At 43.7% G+C, this 11,482-nt stretch overlaps 1 pseudogene; it reads right to left on the reverse strand.

The window, feature by feature from the left end:
* Positions 1-5,639: 5,639 nt before the first annotated feature.
* Positions 5,640-11,153, reverse strand: LOC122116458 (annotated as a pseudogene).
* Between the last annotated feature and the right edge of the window lie 329 nt (positions 11,154-11,482).

Genomic DNA, 11,482 nt, shown 5'->3' on the forward strand with positions numbered 1-11,482 from the left:
AAAAAGGTTTTAAGTGAAACTGCTTTAAATAATTATTTTTTCTGATTCTCCCATATTCCATTAAAAAAATTCTCATGACAAAAATAGATTCACTCAAAGCAGCAGCAATGCAGGTTTTGCAGAAGCACAATGTTTCTGTTTCCTATAATATCAGTTGAGCCTTCTGTGGGAGCCAGGAGAAGAACATGGCAGTGGGAGGCTAGTAGAAGAAGTAGGAGTGAGGATCTGATGAAAACATGCATCTAAAATCACCTAAAAGTGCAAGAGATGCGGTTTCTGCTTAAATGTGTGTATCTATCTTTTCTCTTTTTCTAATCCCAGTACTACAGAGCTTCAGCCTCTGTCAAGGTCAGAGACTGGACAGTGGAGGAGGGAACAGGCTGAAGAATAGCAGGATTGGTGAGAGAAGATCCAAGATGCACAGGAGAGAACACAGGTGGGCTCACAGAAAATGTACAAAGTCACCAGAGAAGACAATGGTGTGTGCGTGTGTGTGTGTGTGCGTGTGCGCGCGCGTGAGTGCATGTAAAAAGTGAGGCTTAAAATCATGCAAAATATCCTGAATTATGGTTCAACAATGAGCAGTGTCCACACATTGATATGAGGTTCTGATTGTCTTTAGCAGAATTATGTCCACTGATTAAGGCTTATAATTTCAGGTCAAGTAAGAAGGCACAGCCTTCTAGTACTATACCACAAAACTCCAATTAGAGAACCCAGAATAACAATGGGATTACAACATTTCAAACCAAATACTTCTGGCTAGGTCGTTCATGCCTGCAATCCCAGCTCTGAGGGAGGTGTATGTGAGGGAAGAGCAATGCCCAAAAATTACTTAAAATACTTAAAGCAAGAAGGGGGCTGGAGGTATGATAGAGTGCATGCCTAGTATGTATGAGGCTTTGAGTTCAATCAAACCATAAACTACAAAAAAAACCCCAACAAATGTAAGATGGGCTCATTAGCTGGATTCAGATACCTATGCAAAGAAGCCAAAAATGTATGGCTTCTTTCTTCTGGATAGGAAATATTTAGAGTGGGGCTGGGAAGGTGGCTCAGTGGTAGAGCGCTTGCCTTGCATGCATGAGGCCCTGGGTTCGATTACTCAGCATCACATAAGCAAAAAGAAAAAAGCCAGAAGTGGCGCTGTGGCTAAAGTGATAGAGTGTTAGCCTTGAGCAGAAGAGCTGAGGGACAGTGCCCAGGCCCAGAGTTCAGGCCCCACAACCGGACCCTGACCCAAAAAGAAATAGTTAGAATTCGGTGAAGATATGAGAAGTGTACAACACAAGTACCATGCAGCTGTACATTATATATATAGCACTCTTAATCAACATGCCTGAGCACTTGCTGTGTTTCACTTAGCCTTAAAATCAGTTATTGCCCTCTGATAAGCAGTCTTTTAAGTCAGACTCATAGAAAGAGCAGATGACTTAATTGAGTAACTGAGTTAAATGACAGGCATCTGGAAACAACCTGCTCAAGCTGTGCACAAAGGAAAAGAACCAACACTAGAACTTAAAATTTGTTCATGCCCAGTCCAAGTTGAGATGTATGCAATTGTGGAGCTTTCCTGGCCATTGCAAGCTGCCTTTTCAGATACTAGTCAATGTGCATGCATAGAAAGCCCCCTTACTGTGTGCTGTGCCACAACACTAAGACCATCAATGTTGTAGGATGACAGGGAAACTCCTCACAGGACAGAACATGGCCATTGTTATCTTGCACAAATAAGAAACCTGTCAAGCTGGGCACCAATGGCCCCTGACTGTCAACCTAGCTACTCAGGAGGCAGAGATCTGAGTATGGCAGTTAAAAACCAGCCTGGACAGGAAAGCCCTTGAGATACTTATCTCCAACAAACCACCAGGAAACTGGTAGTGGCACTATGGCTCAAGTGATAGAGAGCTGGCCTTGAGCTGAAGAGCTGAGAGATAGTTCCTAGGCCTAGAATTCAAGACCCATGGCAAGAAAAAGAACAAAAAAAGAAAGAAAGAAGGAAAGGAACAAAGAGATAAAGAAAGAAAGAGAAAGAGACAGAGAGAGAGAGAGAAAGAAACAAAGAAAGAAAAGAAACAAAAAACAAAGAAAAGAAACAAAGAAAGAACGAGAAAATTGAAAAACAGAAAGAAACCTGTCAAGATGAGAGCTATGGCAAAGTTCCAGCCTCTGCAGATGAAGACATTCTGACCTGGGAGATGGCCCAACGACAGAGGAACTGTTACTTTCTCCTTGTAAGAGCCAAAGCTCCCACTGGGCACATACAACTAGCATGGAGCCGATGCCCATCACATGTGTACTGCCCCATGTCAGTGTGGCCACAGTGATTAGCAGCCAAGCTGCCAAGTCCCCTCCACTTCCCACCTCCTGGGCACATTGTGGGCCAGCTCAGAAGGAGGTTTCAGAAGAACATATAGAGCCACGCAGCAAAGCAGTGGTGCAGAAGCACAAAGCACATGTCTCTCACCTCTGAGTTTACAGAGTTTTTCTCAGATGATTTTGTGGATAACAAGATGTGAGTGAAGCTGTCTTGCTTCCTGAAAATATCTCTGTATCCATAGGCACTCTTTGTCTGCCTCACACTGAAAGGCAACTACTTGTCCAAAGGCTGGTCTCCTCTGTCGCCAATATATTTCCTTTTCCCAGCCATCACTCCTTAACAGACATATGTATGTTGGCTGATAGCACATCCATGAATGGAGATGTACCTGCCAAGGGTTTGAAATCACACTGGTCCGTAATTTCCTATCACCAGTTCTCTTCCACTGTCACCTCAGAATTAGACCAGAAGCTGGTCACAGTTCCAGGATTTATCAACACAACGATGTCAATATCAGAACCTTGTCAAAGTCTACTTCAAAATACCTTTCAGTTTCAATCTATGTCTGACAGAAAATCCACCCCATAGTTTTTTGGTCTAGGATATGTACAGCTATAAACTGGGAGACTTTTAGAGAATGAAATTAGAGAGAATGGTTCTCCTGGACAGGATCTGCTATAGGTATGACAAGTTGGAAGAAAAAAGAAAGCAGCATAAGGAAATATGATTAACAAGGCCAAAGTGGTCAAAATAAATCACTCCAATGCAAGAAGGTTCTTCTGACAAACCTGTTCTTGTTGAGCCATGGCCTGGTATGGTGGTGCCACTTTAGACTCTGGTCCCATTAAGGCAACATACATGTCACAGCTTCTTCCTTCGATGGCCTAGTCTCTCTACCAGAGGTTCATCCCCCATTCCTACCTCTGCCTTCTAAAAGGGTACACATATCAAGGGGCTCTCTTTTTTCCACCTACAAACATTCTAGCAGTGTTCCCTCATGACACAACTCCTCAATGCCAATCTGGGTGTTTTGCCTTGACTCCTAATATATCATCTGCGGAGCCTAACATTTGTTACCTTTCCTCCTTTTGGTACTGGGTACTGAACTGAGAGCTTTGTGCATGCCAGACATGTACTCTACCACTGAGCTGCATCTTTACCCAGAGCTTTGCTTATACTAGTCAAGGACTCAATTATTTGATACAATTACCAAGGCACATGAGAATAAGGGAGATGCTGCACTTAGCATTTGGACAAAATAATCACCCTGTCTATAGGAGTCACTTCAACATTAGCTTGTGTGGCAATGTGTGCAGAGCTCTGGCTAGGAGAAAACAAAAGCCATGTCTGAGAAATACATGATAATCTACTGGTAAAATTATCAACAGGAGTTTTCTGAGGGATGAGGCATGAGTCATTAATTATGAAGCAAGGACTATTTCTTCCAAAGTGTAAAGAAATAAGCCAAAGCCACCAGAAAATACTCAAAAATGGGTACTTAAGAGAAACGAAAACTGTTCTTAGTCAAACACTGGTAAATAGGCTGGGTGGGGCCTCCACCACAGCTTGGCCTCAATCCTTAACCCAATGAAGAATGAGAGTGCCTTGGCCAGGCCTGCCTTCAGTTTGGACCCAGCAGCCTTAAAGGATTTGGAGTCATCCAACCTGGTCAGTTCCAGGACTAGAGACGCAGGGATGTCAATTTCCTGGCCAACACCTACTCCCTAGGACTCCCACATTGGAAGCTATTTGCACTTTGATCTGCCCTGGGGCTTCTAGTCACAGATCAGTCTCTCTGGCAGTTTACTTTCTGATGAGTAAGACCAACTTGGCTTAAAGATCTCTACCCCACTCCTCCCCACCCTACCCCAACCTCAGGCCTGGTATAGGAAAGCTTAGGGAACTTACCATCTCCCAACTTTACTAGAAACAAGGAACTTGCACCTCACCCAGTAGTATCTTTCCTTAGAGCTTCCTAAAAGTTGCTGGATTCCCATAGGTCCTGTTTCTGAAGGAAAAGGGGCTCTTACAAGTTATTGGTGGCCATGGAGGAATGCTTGACACAGACAACCTAAGTGGAGCCTCACTGCAAGAAGAGTGAAAGATTCTGGCAAAAAGAACCAGAGAATGATTTTGGCCTGTGGTGAAAATAGAAGTGTTCACCCTCTTCCTGGCCATTGTGTAGGTTCTAAGCAATTGAGATTTCTGTCTCACTCATGTAAACATTCCCAACAGGCTGGATCTTTTTCCCTTACAACCCTCTGTGGGCCTCAGACAGCTTTGAATGCTGGAAAGTGAGTATGAGAATGGGTCATTGGGCCATGTCTCCCTTCCACTCCTTGACTTGTAAGTACTGAATCAAGCAGATCTTGATACGCTATGGGACTGGTCAACTTCTCACTCCCTCAAACAGCTAGACTCACTTCTGTCCTTAGAGCTGCCAGATGACTTGAGAAACTACCCTGGCAACCAGGATCTTGCACTCATCTTGTGAGTGCTGCTTCGCTGCCAACTGAACCGTAAGCACAGGGATTGGGGTTCCTGCTTCTGTTTCTAGGGAATGTGAATGAAATCCCTCTGATGGGGCCTGAGACCAGAACCTGTGGTTGTCTGAAGGAGAAGTAGATCCTTAATGGCCAGTATTCATACCTGCATTTTGTGGTCCCATTCCCAAAGAGGAATGCATACTAGGGGGCAGGTAAAGCAAGTCCTGTGTCAGAATAAAGGAGGAAGAGGCCCTGCTACCTCAGTGCCCAGACAAGTCTTGAACATCAATCCCTTCAGTACTCCAAACATCACTTTGGTACTAGGAAAATTTTAACATCTGAATCTGGTTTACTTTCTCTTCAAACTGCTTTTATGCTAATGGCATGCTATTGAGAGACTGCTAACTTTAAAACTGGGCCAGGGAAAATAAACAACATTGGCACTTGTCATCCTCCTGTTCAAAATAATAGGAACACCATGAAATTGAAACTCCTCTTGAGCACCAGTCCTATATTGCTAAGATTAAATCCTGCTGGCCAACTTTATATTTCAAATATATTGAAAGAATAAAAGGGATTCTAAAGAAGAAGGACTCAAGAGTACAAAATGTATACTTCTTTATTTATATAAATAGGGCTTTAAAATAATACTATTTAAAAGAAATCTTCATTTTTAATTCACCATCAGTTAGTTCCTGACCAGAAAGGCTGTGCATGATGATACACAGCAGGGACCTCAATGCATGACAACAGGATCTCAGGAAAGCACCATTCATTTGAGAAGTAGTAGGCAGGCTCTGACAGTCCTGTTGCACTGCTACCAATGGGAAGTCTTAAACTTCTTCCTCCACCAAGTCTTCTTCAAATTCCCCCTGTTCATCAGCAGTGGCATCTTGGCACTGCTGGTACTCGGACACCAGGTCGTTGATATTGCTCTCAGCCTCAGTGAACTCCATCTCATCCATGCCTTCTCCCGTGTACCAGTGCAAGAATGCCTTGCGCCGGAACATGGCACTGAACTGCTCTGAGGTGCGCTTGAAGGGTTCTTGGATGGCTGTGTTGTTGCCGATGAAGGTGGCCGACATCGTAAGGCCATGCGGGGGGATGTCACATACAGCTGTCCTCACATTGTTGGGAATCCAGTCTGCAAAGTAGCTGCTGTTCTTGTTCTGCATGTTGAGCATCTGCTCATCCACCTCCTTCATGGACATGCGGCCTCGGAAGATGGCAGCTGCTGTCAGGTAACGACCATGGCGGGGATCACAGGCGACCATCATGTTCTTGGCGTCAAACATCTGCTGGGTGAGCTGGGGCACTGAGAGAACATCGTACTGCTGGCTGGCCCGGCTGGTCAAGGGTGCAAAGCCAGGCATGAAGAAGTGTAGGCGGGGGAAGGGCACCATATTCACGGCGAGCTTGCGCAGATCTGCATTCAGTTGGCCGGGGAAGCGCAGGCAGGTGGTGACTCCACTCATGGTGGCTGACACCAGGTGGTTCAGGTCTCCATAGGTGGGTGTGGGCAGCTTCAGGGTGCGGAAGCAGATGTCATACAGGGCCTCATTGTCGATGCAGAAAGTTTCATCTGCATTTTCCACCAACTGGTGGATAGACAAGATGGCATTGTAAGGTTCTACCACGGTGTCTGAAACCTTGGGGGAGGGCATGATGCTGAAGGTGTTCATGATGCGGTCTGGATACTCCTCTCGGATCTTGTTGAGAATCAGGGTGCCCATGCCTGATCCAGTGCCACCTCCCAGGGAGTGAGCCAGCTGGAAACCCTGGAGACAGTCACACCTTTCTGACTCCCGTCGTACCACATCCAGCACCGATTCTAACAGCTCGGCTCCCTCCGTGTAGTGGCCTTTTGCCCAGTTATTGCTTGCCCCGCTCTGGCCTATCAGACATAAAGACATGATGAGACACACACTCCAAGAATAATGACTGTGCCTGTCCTATTGTGAAGACAAAGGATTGTTCTGAGCCAAACTTTGCTATTATTTTAGATACACTATGGTGAAATAAAGGAAATGTTTTCAATGTATCTGGGACCCTACAAATCACCGAGGTTCTAAAGAAAAGTAGAGAGTGTGGAGGAAAATACATTTTAACCCAAATCAAGTACTTCTAGAAATGAAGAACTGAGCCTGCCTCAATACTGGAAATGTAATTACTTTCACAACAGGGACAGGAGCACAGTGTGGTCAGAGGGAAGCTAAACTGCAAGCACTTGTCTGCTCCTTGCTCACACATAGCTGTGCTTTGATTTCTGGTGTCCTGAAGTGGTTCTGTTATTGCCAGGCCTTTAAAATGACCAGCAGTGCTGAAACCGTGTTGGTGGCTTTCTCTGCTTGCTGCTCTTTCCCTTCAGAGGCTTCTTTGTCATGGAGAACTTGCAGAGTTGCACTGATCTGAGCTGTCTGAGTGGCCAGGGGCATGACTCCCATGGACTGGAATAGGTGGGTTAGCTGAGGACAATATCTAGGTGGATAAAGGCTCAGCCCAGCACTGGAGTGCCTGGATGTTAGGACCCATGGACCATGATGACATACCAAATATGAAGTTGTCTGGCCTAAAGCTCTGGCCAAATGGTCCCGATCTTACTGAGTCTAAGGTGCCAGGCTCTAGGTCCACCATGATGGCCCGAGGAACATATTTGTTGCCTGTGAGAAAAAGAGTTGACTTAGGCCTATACTTGACAAGGAACTCAGGGCAGAGCTTATGATTCTAAGTGACTCTCAGCATTCATTACAAAAATTACAGCATTTGAGACATGGAAACAGAAAAGATATCTTGAGCATGAATCCCCATGCAAGAGGCTTCAGCAACTTTAAGGATGTTTGCAGTTGTCTATTTCCATGAATATTCATTCCTTTGCTTTGGGCATGGTGGCTGAAATCTCAGCTACACAGGAGGCAAAGATGAGCATCAGGCTTTGAGTCTAATGGTGCAAAAGAAAGGTGACAACACCTTTTTTTTTTTTGGTTCATCGTGGGGCTTGAACTCTGGGCCTGGACACTGTCCCTCAGCTCTCCAGCTCAAGGCTAGCACTCTATCACTTGAGCCACAACCCCACTTTCAGTTTTCTTATTGGAGATAAGAGTCTCAGGGACTTTCCTGCTCAGGCAAGATTTGAACCATGATCCTCAGTTCTTAGCCTCCTAAGTAGCCAGCATTACAGAAATGAGTCACCTGTGCCTATCAGCAAGAAACTTCCTCTTTTTTGTTAATTTTATTTTATTGTAAAGGTGCTGTATAGAGGAGTTGGTTACATGAGTAAGGAAATGAGAACATTTCTTGTCAAAAATTGTTACCCCCTCCTTTGTTGTTCTCCCACTATCCCTTCCCTTCCCCAATTACCTTTCTCAAGAAATGAACCAGGTTCATGCCTGTAATCCTAGCTACTCTGGAGGCTGAGATCAGAGGATGACTATTCAAAGCCAGCTGGGGCAGGAAAAGTCCTTAAGACTCTTATCTCTAATAAACTAAAAGAAAACCAGAAATGGCACTGTGGTTCAAGAGGTAGAGCTGCTTGCCTTGAACTGAAGAGTTGACGGACAGTGCCTAGGCCCAGAGTCCAAGCCACATGACCGACCCCCCCCCCCCCGGGCCAAAAAAAGCCAGGTATGGCTATTCACCAAGTAGATGTAAGGGAATTCAAGTGTAAGGCTTTCCTGGAGAAAACATATATACAATATATATATTTCTTGTCTTATAATGTTTCAATAATGGTTATCAAATAGCACATATCCTTTATTCAAATACTCAAAGCAACCTTGGGCAATGACTTGCAATTTCCCATTTAACCTGATTTGGCCCAAGGGAAAGCAGTTAACATGATGTAAACACCAGTTTTAGAATACCCCCTTCCTAAACATTCACATGAAGAAAACTGACCATCCTGCTGGATATACAGGATCTAATAAAGACACAACCTAAAATTCTGTTCATAGGAGTGACACAATCCAACCCAACCACTCTCAACCAAGGAATCAGAAGATTAAAACCTTGTATGTTACTTAAACAATATTAACACAAAATACCAAGGTGAGGACAGCCCAAAATGTAGATCTATAAAGCTCACATAAATTAAATAGCTTTGTAATTTTGTTTGTACTTGTTCATTGGATTAATACACAGGAAAGCCAATTATCCACGATTCTGTTTGTATACAATAATGTAGAATGGAAACTCAATATAAAATTAAATGAACTTTACATTGACAGTTACAAAAACTGAAAAACTACTCTGTAGACTTCAATTAGGCTGTTTATGTTAGGAAAGACAATATGAATCATTTAAAAGCAATGTTTACAAATTAGTATTGATTTTTTCTACATCACAAGAATGTTTTCTTACTTTAAAAACCTTAAAAATAATTTACAGTTGGCTAAGTATTCATATTCAAAATGCTCAAGACCAAAAATGTTATAGATTTCAGGGTGAGACTATTTATGCTTTATGGTTTGGACTATTCTCATATATATTAGTGACTGAACATCCCTCTTTAAAATTTTTTAAATTTTCTTTTTCAAAATATTGTTTTAGAAATGTAATCTGTATTATAAAGAGGCAATGTAACTGGGCTCTGGTTGCATAAGGGTGTAATTCTAGCTACTCAAAAATCTGAGATGAGACCTTAGCATCGCAGATTGAAGTCAGCTGGGGCAGGAAAGGCAGGGAGACTCATCTCCAAGAAACTACCCAAAATAAAAGAAGCTCATAGTTAGTGCCCAGGCTTGAGCTTAGGATGATCAGCACACAACCAAATGGCATTGGATTATATTTTATCAATTGTTTTAGAATGCATATTTAGGCAGTCTCATTTTTAATTATGTGAAATGGGCTCACGCCTTTAATCCTAGCTACCCAGAAGGCTGAGATCAGAGAATCAGGTTCAAAGCCAGCCAGGGCACAAAAAGCCAGCAAGACTCTTATCTCCAATAAAACACCAGAAAATTGGAAGTGGCACTGTGGCTTAAGTGGTAGAGCCGCTTGCCTTGAGCTGAAGAGTTGAGCGACAGTACCTAGGCCCAGAGTTCAAGCTCCATGACCGGAAAAAACAATTCCAGGTGTGGTTAGTCAGCAAGTAGAGTTAGGGGGAACTCAGGTATAAGGCTTTCCTGGGGTAATTCACAAGAGTATACTCAAAAATTAAAACAAAGTATCTGGTGGAGTGGCTCAGTTGGGTACAGCACTTGACTTATAAGATTAAGGTCCCAAATTAAAACTACAATACTACCATAAGAAAGGCAGGAACTCTTCCTTTTCATTAGTATTCCCCTGGGAACTATTTTGCCACGGTATGGGAAACAAGATGGGAGAAACTTACCAGCTGCCTCATTGTAATACACCTAGATTCTCTGCAGCTGTAAATGGCTGTCCCCATAGTAGTTGCCAGTGCAGTCAATATTGTGCTCATCGCTTAGCATTTCCCAAAACTGAGATGGAAATAGAAGTGTATTATGACCTAGAATGTTAACTGTCCAAAAAATGCATTTTAAAGTAACTATAAGAAACTCATGTCCTGTTGACACAAATATATTTGTAAAAAATAATTACATTTTCTAAATTAAAAAAAAAGCACAGAAAATGGTGCTATTTTAGTTTTGTTAATCTCTTTTATCTGGCTGAATAGAAGACATCTGGTTTCTCCTATGAGTATTCCATCTTATGCAGTACCATATTCTGTTTGTATTCTATGATGAGTAACTGGCCTTCCATGGACATGAAATTACCAAAGCAGTAACTTGAAGACTCAGCTAGAAGGGTCTCCAGAACCCCAAGTGTCCTCAGAGCATACATGACAACCAATGATTCAGAAAACACCCAACTTAAGGGAGCTGAGATGGGGCATGAAACTCAGAGAAATTTGCATTAAGGTAGAAGAACTGTTCTCAATTATCTGACACTCATCAGTTGACACAAAGGGAATTCTCTGTATCTTTCAGCTCAGAGACACTGCATTCCTTTCATTCAAACCAGACCGAACATGCATTAGTCTATTCCCAGGAAACTAAATACAAAGACTTGAGTCTCAGGTAAGACTAAGACATGCAAGGGATTTAAAACCACCCCAGGCTTGCTTAAAAATCACACCCACCAGGGCCACACAAATTAGGGAAATTGGAGAAGCTATCTGGGGGGCTTCATTTGCAGAAGGTTAGGGACCACTATGGAGCCCCAGCTACCTCAGCCTAGCCATGACCACCACCACCTCCACACTCCAACCCCATCCTCTTTCTCCTTCCCCTAAATTTGAGACTTGGATCCTAGGCCAGTGCCATGCTCACCTTTGCTCCAATCTGGTTGCCACACTGGCCTGCCTGTATGTACACAATCTCCCTCATGGTGCAGGGCTGCAGAACAGATGGATGTGAGTCTTCAGCAGTGGTGCCCAAAGAGGCAAACAGGTAGAGCTGGGAAGCAGGAATCTGACACAGTGAACTCAGATCCCCATTTATACCTCTGGTTGTTACAGGGGCAGAGGAGGTGGGGCAGACTTGATTATAGGTGGAGCCAGCAGGTGCTCCAACTCAATCTCCCTATTGCTGGGTAATCAGAGGGCCCTACCAGTTCCCACCTACCCTGGTATCCAGCTGCCAGCTGCAAGTCCATTAGCACAGCTCCCATTCTATTTGGATCCTCTGGTCACCCTGCCATCCACTCCCCACTCTGA

The sequence above is a fragment of the Dipodomys spectabilis genome, unplaced genomic scaffold, assembly GCF_019054845.1.
Source record: "Dipodomys spectabilis isolate Male_0828 unplaced genomic scaffold, ASM1905484v1 ptg000135l, whole genome shotgun sequence".
NCBI classification, from domain to species: Eukaryota; Metazoa; Chordata; class Mammalia; order Rodentia; family Heteromyidae; genus Dipodomys; species Dipodomys spectabilis.